Source organism: Prionailurus viverrinus, chromosome A3, assembly GCF_022837055.1.
Source record: "Prionailurus viverrinus isolate Anna chromosome A3, UM_Priviv_1.0, whole genome shotgun sequence".
Lineage (NCBI taxonomy): Eukaryota > Metazoa > Chordata > Mammalia > Carnivora > Felidae > Prionailurus > Prionailurus viverrinus.
Window position 1 is genome coordinate 4659950 of NC_062563.1, and position 10485 is coordinate 4670434.

A 10485-nucleotide genomic window follows, 5' to 3' on the forward strand; every position below is an offset into this window, starting at 1 on the left:
TCGCGAGACGTGCAGGGCCCGCCCGGGGCGCGAGGGGGCGCCGGGCCGGCGGGGCGGAGCGGGCCGCCCTGACCCCGGGGCGGGCCCCGACCTGCAGGCCCGGCCTGGCAGGCGCCCGACCGGCAGCCCGGCCCCGGGCCCGGGGTAGGCCCCAGATGCCGGCAGGCTGCAGGCCCCTGGGCAGGCCCGGATCCCCGGGGCGGGCCCGAAAACCCAGCAGCCCCGATCCCGATCCCGGGGCGGGCCCCGAAGCCCGGCGGGCCACCCCCTCCCCGCCCCCACCGCCACCGTGCAGGCCCCGCCGCCGCCGAGGCAGGCCCTGAGCCCCCCAGGCCCCCCAGTGGGTCCTGCCTTCAAAGTGAGGGAAACAGCTCTCCGGATAGCTTTTCCAGGGAGAGGCCCTGGCCTCCAGCCCCAGCACACCCTGGTGGCCCTGACCTCCAGCATATCCAGAAACGACCCAGGCCCAACCTCAAGTCCACCCACGCAGCTCCCACTGGACCACAGTCTGGATGAGTCCGAAGCAGGCCCAGCTGCCAGCGGTGGTCCTGGGTGAACCTAGGCTGGCGGGTGTGTGCCCTTCCCACGCCACCCCCCCACCTTTCAGGTTTGCACTGGCCGGGTGATGCCTGGACCCCTGCCAGCCCCTGACTTAGACAAGGCCCCACTGCCTGGCGTGCTGGGCAGTATCGTTCCTTCCTCCTTGCTTGATGGGTTCGTTGATCGGCTCCCCACTATTTTCCAGGCAGCGTCCTGGATGTGAGTAGGGTGTCATTATGTGGGTTTCCGTCCAGGTTACTGCTTCTGGGACGGCCAGTTATAAACTCAGGCGTGGCCCTGTCCCGTGGAGGGCCCTTCTTCAGCCCACCCCCTCGGCAGGAAGGGTCATCTGACAGCCGTCTGAGCAAGCTGCCCCCTACGGCCTCCCACCCCGCCTGGGGAGGGAGAGAGGAGGCGACGAGACCAGAGGAGGGGTAGCGGGTGGTTTCCAGGACGGCACCAGAGCCACCCCTCATTGAGGAGGGAAGGCTAGGCAAGGGGGGGGGGGGGACACCTGGAGAGTGCCTGGGGGGCATGTGGTGGGGTGGTGGAGGGGCCCTGGGGTATGGGGTGGATGGTGGGTGTCTGGTTGGGAAGGGTCTTAGCTCCCGCCGCAGCTCAGATACAAGGCTCAGGGAGTGATGACCCGGATGAGGAAGCGCTGCCCGCGCTCATTTAAAAATTAGGCTCCTGCCCACATCCTGATTGCTCAAGGGCCTGTTGGCACCCCTCTCTGTTACCGCCTGCTAGTTCCATGTGCCACCGTTCCCATTTTGAGTTTCCTTCATTATCAACCTTAAAAATTACCAGAGCCATCTCCCCCAGCTCGGCATCCAAGGCTCTCGGCTGCTGGTTTCCTAGTGCGCCTCCCCAGCTCCCTGCCTGGCCAGCCCCCCCCCCCCCCCCCGCGAGTCACAGCTTCGTCGTCCCTGTCGGTTTTGAGTCACGGTCCCTGGTGCGGGGTCCCCGCTGGTCCCTCCAGACCGGAGCGTCAGCATTCTGGAGGCTTGAGTCTCTTTGCTCCAGGGCCCAGCACAGAGCAGGTGCCGAGAGAAAAACAGTTGTTGAATCAGCGAAAGGGATTCCTTCGAAAACCCTCAGCTTTCCCCCACATGAAAGTCGACGCGAATTGGATCTTATTTTCCTCAAAAGGTTTTACAGCAGCTGAATGTTTTCACACGTTGTAAAGGGCACGAGAAGAGCTCCGTATGAAGATCTATGGCTGTTTTTTTCTGTTTGCAAATACGTTGCAGAGAGGCACAGGGCACTCCAGCAGTGGGGGGGGGGGGGGGGGGGAAGGCCGAGGGGGATCTTCTCCGAGGGGGAGGGCCGGGGGCTTTGTCCTGGAGGGTGAAATGGCACACACAAACAGGGCAGGGAAGGCGTTGAGGGGGGAGAAACCCGGGAGGAGAGCCCAGACCCAGAGCGGCCACGTGTCCACCGGGCTCTGAATCCCCCGTGGGGGGGGGGGGGGGGAGGGGCGGGGGAAGATGAGAGGGTCCCAGGGAACAGGGAAGGAGAGGGCTGCGGTTGTAAGCCAGGGATTCACTCCAGAGACTTCTGCCCGCGGAAGGATCCAAGCCACGCTTTTAGCAAGCCGGCTATGGCAGGTTTGAGTGCAGGGAGTTGGAGGGGGAGAGAAACTGCGCGTAGAGAGATCATTCTAGAGACTCTTTGCTTTGAGAATTCTTTCATATGTAAGAGGAGAATAACCCCAACAGCCCCAAGACAGGATGAACAAGATTACCCAACCCAACAGGCGTTTAGAGAACACTTGTGATACACAGAGCCAGGGAAAACGCTAGATGCTTGTTTGGAGCAGATAGTCCGGATTTTGCCTTCCAAGCGTCCCCTCCCCCCACCCCGAGTCGAAGAAATCCAAACTAAACAGACCGCTAAGGAGTTATTTCACTGCAAATGCCTGCCAGTTTCCTCAAGATGTAGCTTGTGACAGATACAAATATATTCCAGGAAAGTACTTACCCTTTGCACCGCAGACTTGACGGACTCCAACATAAATAAGGCAGGCAGCACTTTGTTTAGATAAATTTTTACGAAGGTATTAATCCACAGCTTAGTATATATTTCACTGTCAATGAAAAATGCACCTCAACTTCATTTTCTTCAAAAAAAATGAAAAATTTAAAACAACTTACCAGATCTTTAACGCAACCCAAGAAGTAACGTATGTTTTTGATGGGGTGTGACTCATCCCGAATTCAACCGGGCGTTCAGGCTTTAGCAGCTGGGGAAACAAGCCCTAAAACTGGAAGAAATCCGAATGAAATTCCCAGGACTCCGGAGGAAGCTTTTGGTGCCATTCACATCCTAAAACACGTTTCTGAGCTCATGCCCTGTAAGATGGCTCTGGGGGTATGAAATGCGCACTTATCTGTTAATTTCACGCCTGTAGTAAACCCCCTCTGATGCCTGCTTAGACTGATTGCCACGAGATTCCCAGATTCCATTATTCTGATGTGAGAAACACTCACTCCCCTCGGAGCGCTTGTTGGTTCTTTCTAGTATCGTCGCTCGTCCAAACAGATACTTACCGAACATCAGTTCCCAAGAGCTCCAGGCCTGGTCAGGCTTTGGGGGTCCAATGGCACGTGGGTGTGTGTGGCAGGGGTGGGGTGTGGGGATGTGCATGCGTGCGTGTGTGCAGAGCTGCGGGAGCAAAGAGGGTGGTAAAACTCAGAAATCCAGTCCCTGGGGAAGACTGAGCTGGGATGAGACGGCCAAGGACAAACTGAGGTGTCCCAGGCAGTCTGATCCCCGGTAAGGGGTTTGTTCATGCGAGGGCTCACAGTCCGGAAGAGCACGGTCCATTCAGAACCGTCAAAAGCTCACGTGCACACATAAAGCGTGCGTGAGAAGTACGCTGAGCCACGTTGTTTGAACTTGATCTCGCGGCTCACAGAGCCAGTGGAAGTGCCTCGGTCAAGACTAACATGAAATCAAGGTAGGGTTCATTCCTGGCGGACAACGGTCTGCTTCACACGCCCGGACAGAAAGGAGGCAGGATTGGCTCCGGGAGCAGCCGGTGGGGCGGTGAGCCCCCAGTGAACGGACAGACGGTGACACCCGCGTGACCTCGCAGAACGTGGTCTGTGCTGTGCGTGTCTGCGTCTTCCTTCGCCACACCGTAAGTGCCCGGGTGTCAGGGAGCACCTCAGTTACCCTTTGTAAATCCTGTGTCAGGCACGGCACCCAGAAGATTTGTGCCAAATGTTCCTTGAAGGATTGAAAATGAACTAATAGCCATGAAAATCACATTTCTCTAGAAATTCTGAAAAATGCATTAACTTCTGGAAAAGTTGAAAAACAAGTAGTGAACATTTATTTACCCTTTACCTGGATCATATGATGTGTGTGTGTGTGTGTGTGTGTGTGTCCACGGACATATGTCTTTTCCTGTACTATTTAAAGTTGGTTGCATACACTAAACACGGTAAATACGTCAGCGTGTATCTCTTAGGAACAAGGACACGAGCCCACATAACCACGATAGTATCCTGATCGTACCCATGGAAAATGAACACTGAAGCAATACTATTACAGTCCACACTGAAATGTGTTTAATTGTCCCCAAAATGTCCTTCACTGCCTTTTTAAAATCCAGAACCCAAATAAAGACGAGGCCTTCCGCCTGGTTGTCAATTCTCTTCGGTCTCCTTGAATCCAGAACAATCCCTGCCTTTGTGTTTCCCGACATTAACATGTTTCATAGAGGGACCCACGGCCTGGATTCGTAGGAGTGTTTCCTTACGATTAGATTCGCATCAAACACGTCGTGTTTCCCACTGCGCCTCATCAGGAGCCACGTAACCCGGGTGTCTCCTGTTACTAGCCAAGGTGGGTTGTTGGGTATAAGCGGGGTTGACCAGATCTCTTCATGGTAAAGGTCCATTTCCCTCTTCGTAATTAATAGCATTCAACTCGGTTTCCTCTTCAAAGTGCATGGACGCTCTGAGACCGTGACCTCTTCTGTTTCCTGACCTCTCCCCCCAAAGCTTTCACAGCCAGTGACGATCTCTGCGTCAATCAAGTATGGGTTGCAACACGGTGATTTTTCTAGCTGAATCATCCCTCCCACGTTTGCCACCTGGAAGTCTTGAGTAGCGACCTCCCTGCCTCCCCTTGGCCCCAGGACCAGTTCACATAATCTGTAGGGTCCTGGTGCAGAAAGGAAAGCGCCAAGAGGCTCTTTGTCAAAAGAGGATTTCAAGATGGTGGCAGTGGAGGATCAACCCAAAAAACGGGCCTGTGCCCTAGTGGTGGCCATGGGCTCCGGGACCGGCCGTGCCCCACTTACGTCCCTATCTCTGGATTTTTCACGGTCACTGTCCCCACTCAGGCCAGCCAGGGCCCCATCACACCAGCCCCCCCATGTCTTTCTTTCTTTTTTTTTTTTTTTAGTGTTTATTTATTTTAGAAAGAGCGTGAGCGGGGGAGAGGCAGAGAAGGAGAGGGAGGCACAGGATCCGAACCAGGCTCCAGGCTCTGAGCTGTCGGCACGGAGCCAGACGCGGGGCTCGAACCCACGAGCTGTGAGATGATGACCTGAGCCGACGGAGCCACGCGGGTGCCCCTCCCCCGTGTCTTTTCCACGTGTCGCTATTCCGTCTTTGAGGACTTCTGTCCTCTTTGGAAGGAGCTGATGATGCCCAGGCTCCCTCTGCTCCTCCCCTGCCCCAAATCAAGAGTCTGCCAGGCCTCATGGGAGCCCTGTCTTCTTGAAACCGGGGGAATGGCCGTTTAGATTCCCATCTGGAAACCCAGTGCTGCGTGGGAAGTGTGCTCAGTGCTCCTCAGCTGTCGCTGTTCCCGATCCTTTTGGTAGACAGAAGGAGGATTTGGGTTTGTTTGTTTGTTTTTTTCACATTGTGGGTTCACACGGATTCCTCCGATTCGAAGCCCGTGTTACTGGGCTCGTCCTCACGTGCCCCACCCTATGTTTGTACTTCCTTCTCCCACACTGAGGACCCGAGGCCCCGGTCACCCTTCTGTGGCTACTGGAGTGTTCTTTCCGTAGCATTCGTGGCAACAAACCCACCGCCTCAAGTTGGGAGAGTTCTTTCTTTTTGTTCTTAGCATTACCCCACTGGGGTGGGCAGCACTTGACTTGGCTTTTGTGAGTGTGTTCACCTCATTCCTTCGTCACTGTGCCTCTGTTTTGAACTGAAGGGCTTGCTGTTTTCATTTTTTCATTTTCTTTTTTGAATACGAACACCGTGTATTTATTCCTTTATTTGTAATATTTATTTGAGACAGAGAGAGACAGAGCATGAGCGGGGGAGGGGCAGAGAGAGAGGGAGACACAGCATCCGCAGCCGGCTCCAGGCTCCGTGAGCTGTCGGCACAGAGCCCGACGAGGGTCTCGAACTCACGAACCGTGAGATCGTGACCTGAGCCGAAGGTGGTCGCTCAACCGGCTGAGCCACCCAGGCGCCCCACGAACAACATTTATGTGGTTCAAGTGTTGAAACGGCGTGAAGGAATGCTCAAAGATGTTCCCTGTCCCTTCTTCTCCTTTTCCCCTCCCCCCTCCCCCCAGAGGTGACCTTTTTATCAGGTTTTGGTTTATCCTTCCTGTTTCTTTTTGAAAAAAACAAAACGCGTTTATACGTATTCACGGATCTATACAAAAGACAGCATCCTGCACGTGTTCTTTCGCACTCTGTTCAAAAAGCACATTCTGCAATCTCCTCTAAAGCGCTTTTTACCTTCTGGTATCAGTGGGATGAGAGAACGTTAATAAAAATGTACCAGAGGAACCGCTTATTGACAACAAAAAGCATTCCTGCTAACGTCAGTTTTTAGGAATTTTCGAGAAAATGAGGGTCTGAGCTGGCTGCTCTGGGCCTAAATTATCCTCCCAGGGAGGCCGCGGGGTCGGACAGTAATAACCCTCCTGTCTCGGGGACCACATTCTTATTTACTCTGAACGCCGGCAAAATTATTTCCGTCGCCGCGGAAGTCTTCAAGGGCACACGGGAGACCTGGGACCTTGGGACGGGGTGACCCCGCAGGAAGGAATCGAGAAGTAATTAACAGGCCGGGCGTGGCTCCACATCCCTTGAAGCAACTTAGCATATGGCAAAGAAGGTGTACAGAAAAGCAAAGTGAGGGGGGTAAATGTTTATTTTGATCAAGAAATCTTTTCTTTAGGAGAACCTTCACTTACAGGATCCTTTTAAGTAGCATGTTTCTCGAGTGCATCAGAAATGATTCGATCTTGGGGTGCCAGGGTGGCTCAAGTCGGTTAAGCCTCCGACTTCGGCTCAGGTAGGTCATGATCTCGCAATTCGTGAGTTCGAGTCCCGCATCGGGCTCGGTGCCTGGAGCCTGCTTCCGACTCTGTGTCTCCCTCTCTCTCTGCCCCTCCCCCGCTCATGCTCTGTCTCTCTCTGTCTCATTTATGAACATAAAAAAATATATATATTTTTTTTAATAAAAAGAAATGATTCAATATTGAAAAACCTGAGTCCCATTTTTTCCTCAGCAACACTCTTGTGTGGAGCAACACGTCTATCGGCATTAGCTAACCGTGGATCTTTGGGAAAGTAAGACAGGATCACACATCTGTCGCTGAGGATTTTGGCAGCTGAGGAGTGTGAGGCAGGGGGTGTGGTGGGGGACAAAATACCAAGCGGGAATTGTTAGCCTTAAGGGCCCCGAGAGGGAACTTCAATACATTTTCTTTCTCACTAACTCTGGAAGGTTCCATCTTTCAGGGTGGCTCATAGTTACGGATGGAAAGTACTGAACGGATGCAACCTTACTCACATTACGATGCAGGTTAAAATGCTAGATTTGAAATAAGATCACTTATCCCTTCTCGGCAATTTACAAACCAAGAGTGACGTTACAGCCCCAACAGGGTAAAGAGTGTTCCAATCAGGTTCCTGGCTCGCCTCACACCTTCATAAATTCAAGTACTTGAACATCACCTATGAGCATCATCAAAAGACATTCTGAAGTCTTTTCCTTAACACATTGGGAACACAGGGTCAATACGCACCGTAAAGTACTATTTTTAAGACGTGATTTATTTGTCCCATTAGAAACTCGGCAGCGCGTGAAATCGAGTGGTTTCGTGGGTACACCAAGGGTACACGCGCCAAGAGACCCCTCTTTTTTCTCTTTGAACGAGGTTACTTTCCGCCTCCCAACAGCCCCGGGGCCGGAAGAAGGGGGAGATGGGAGGTGAGTGGGCACCAGGGCGTTCCAGGGTGTTCTGTGGGAATCCCAGGGGAAGAAGCCACGGGGATGGCGGCCGGGGCCTGCGGACTGACCCGGTCAGGGTTCACGGTCGGCTGGCGTGCGGGCACCCCGGTGGGGACGGGGTGGGGGTGGGGGGGTGACTTCTGCCTTACATTTTTGATCAACACACAGGATGTCTGCCTCCACGAGGCATGACGGAAAGCACTCAAGTTCTGTGTCAATTTAATTATTAGCATGAACTGACGGTACTGTCATTGTTTAACTCAGCCGACCTTTTAAATGGATAACCAACCTTGAGGCTTAATTGGATTTAAAAAAAAAAAATCAATTTCTAGCCATTTCATAGTGCGGAAATGAAGTGTTACATTCTCGGGCAATTGTAAGATCAGTTTTGCTCAAGCCTATTTCTTGTTATTTACAACTCTAAAATGACATTACCCATCTTGGTAAGCATTTTATGTACACAAATACCTTTCGTAAACACCCCCAAGTACACACGTGTGCACACCGAGTCATGTCACAGAAGAATCATTATTTTCTGTTCGGCAGCCGGCTTAGACATCAGCGGTAATCTCTTCACGCCAATTACACGAAAAACTGAACTAGGGATAATGAGATACCGCTGTTTGCAAATCTCTCTTAGCCTCAGTCTGGTCTGATCTTTGGAATAAGGAAAAAATCCTTGAGGAAGCCTTTACCACATCACATCTTGGCCATTAAGTCTTTCTCGTAGACGGTCATTTGATTTTATGGAAAGAAACGAACGATCCAGATGACACAAGCAGAAGTGGTACCCGGGTGTGCAAATGAGAACGCTGAACATTCTAGTTCCAGCCCTGGGTTGTACTAGTCATGTGACCTTGGGGAGCCCCCTTGCGTGGGAGGGGGGGGGGGTCTCGGTTTCCCCGCCTGGGAAAGGGGGCTGGTTGGGGGAAGAGAGGAAGATGGTCTCTCTGCCTAACTGGCAATGAAAATGGAGGTCCACCACGGGGTCCCGAGTCAGAAGGTCAAGTTAAAAAACCGTGTGACTCCCTCAGCGCTTCCTCCAAGAGGGACCACGTGACCCAAACCAGAGCCCCTTTGGCCTCCGTTACATCTATAAAATGAGAGAAATGGTGATCACTAATGGCAGACTTGGGATGATTAGCTACAAACAATTCTATAAGAGTAGTTGACAAGCAGAAAACACTCAACCCAACGGTCTACTTTCGCGACGTCTGATGCAAATGTACATCGTATCGAATGGCGTCTCATTCGAAGGGTCCCTTTGAGCCAGATCACGGAGCTGAAGTGAAGGCCCACACGACTATCCCGAGCATCCGGGACGGTCCAGAGAGCTCACCTGGACAACTGGACAAATGATCATTTTCTTTTGCCTCAACTGACCGGGTAATTGTGCACGAGTCTCTGCCACTCGACTCTGCGGAATGTCATTTGTGGCGTCAGAAGGCCGCGCCGGAGACTGGTAGGAAGAAGTTGAGGGTGGTGTGCAGTCAGGCCGAGACGCGTGAAGCACACAGCTCGTGCCCGCCGTCCGGCTCGGAGTGCCACATCTGGATCGTTTTCAGACGAGCTGGAAGTCTCTGAGCAGGGCCCACCCCGCATCCACATTAGGTCACCTGAACGAACGCCCATCACTGACCTCAATTCCAAAACCAAACTAAACGAAAACATCGGGCAACGAGGTCAGAGGTGGCATCTGGGTGGGCAGGGCCATCTGGGGAGAGGAATTGAGGAGTTTCTAAGGGCTAACACACACAGAGACAAACAACCTGAAGCCACATTTACGCGTACCCGCGCTGCTAGGTTTCGAAGGTAGCTAACGGCAAACGAGCCACGTTGGCCCGGCCCGAATCTCAGAATCTGACACGGGAACTCGTGCTGCACGAGTCAGTTGGAGTAGCAACACGGCAGCTCCGTCCTAACCTCCCTACACCCGCCTATCAGACGTTCCTTCTGGGAAGACGTGACCTGGGCCTCTCCATCTGGTTCCCGCAGGTTTTGACGAGACTAGGGGAGCCCGATGATCAAAGTTAAGCCAGCACGTTAGAGTAACACACTATCCTACCCATGATGCCGGGCTGGGTAAGTCATTTTGCTGCAGCTCCAGGAGAACGGGGAAGACTAGGTTGCTCACATTTTGGGTGATGATCAGAGCTCCTGAAGCCCGTTCTCCTAAGGCTCCCTGCGGAGCCTACAGAACGTTCCCAAGCGTTGCCACCTACATGGCTGTCCCCGTCAAAGTGGAGGGTTTCTTCAAGGTTGTTATCGCTGGTCAGAATGTTCTTGAAGCCTACGGCAAATGTCTACCCTTTGGGAGGTGGCTTTGATTCTTGAACAGAGCCAATGGCTTTTGAACAAGTTGGGGAGATAGAATTCCTAGCCAAGACACAAGGTGAGGGCACAAGAGAAGGTTGCTTCTTTTGGGCGGTTCCTCGACAGGCTCTGAAGGCAACTAATCGTCACAAGCGACAGCAACAGCCCAGGACTGAATGCCTCGTTGGCCAAGGGGACTGCTGGGCCAGACCGTTCCCGTGCAGATTCTGGCGTTTCACTTAAAAAAAAAAAAAAAAAAGACTCACCCCATCATGCCTCGATGACGTGTAAGACCACGCTTGGGTGACAAAGACCCAGCCCAGCCTTTGGGGAGGAGCCCGGGACACAACACATTCGATGGGAAACAAGGTCCTGGCTTTGAGCTCAGCTGGCAAAGCCTCG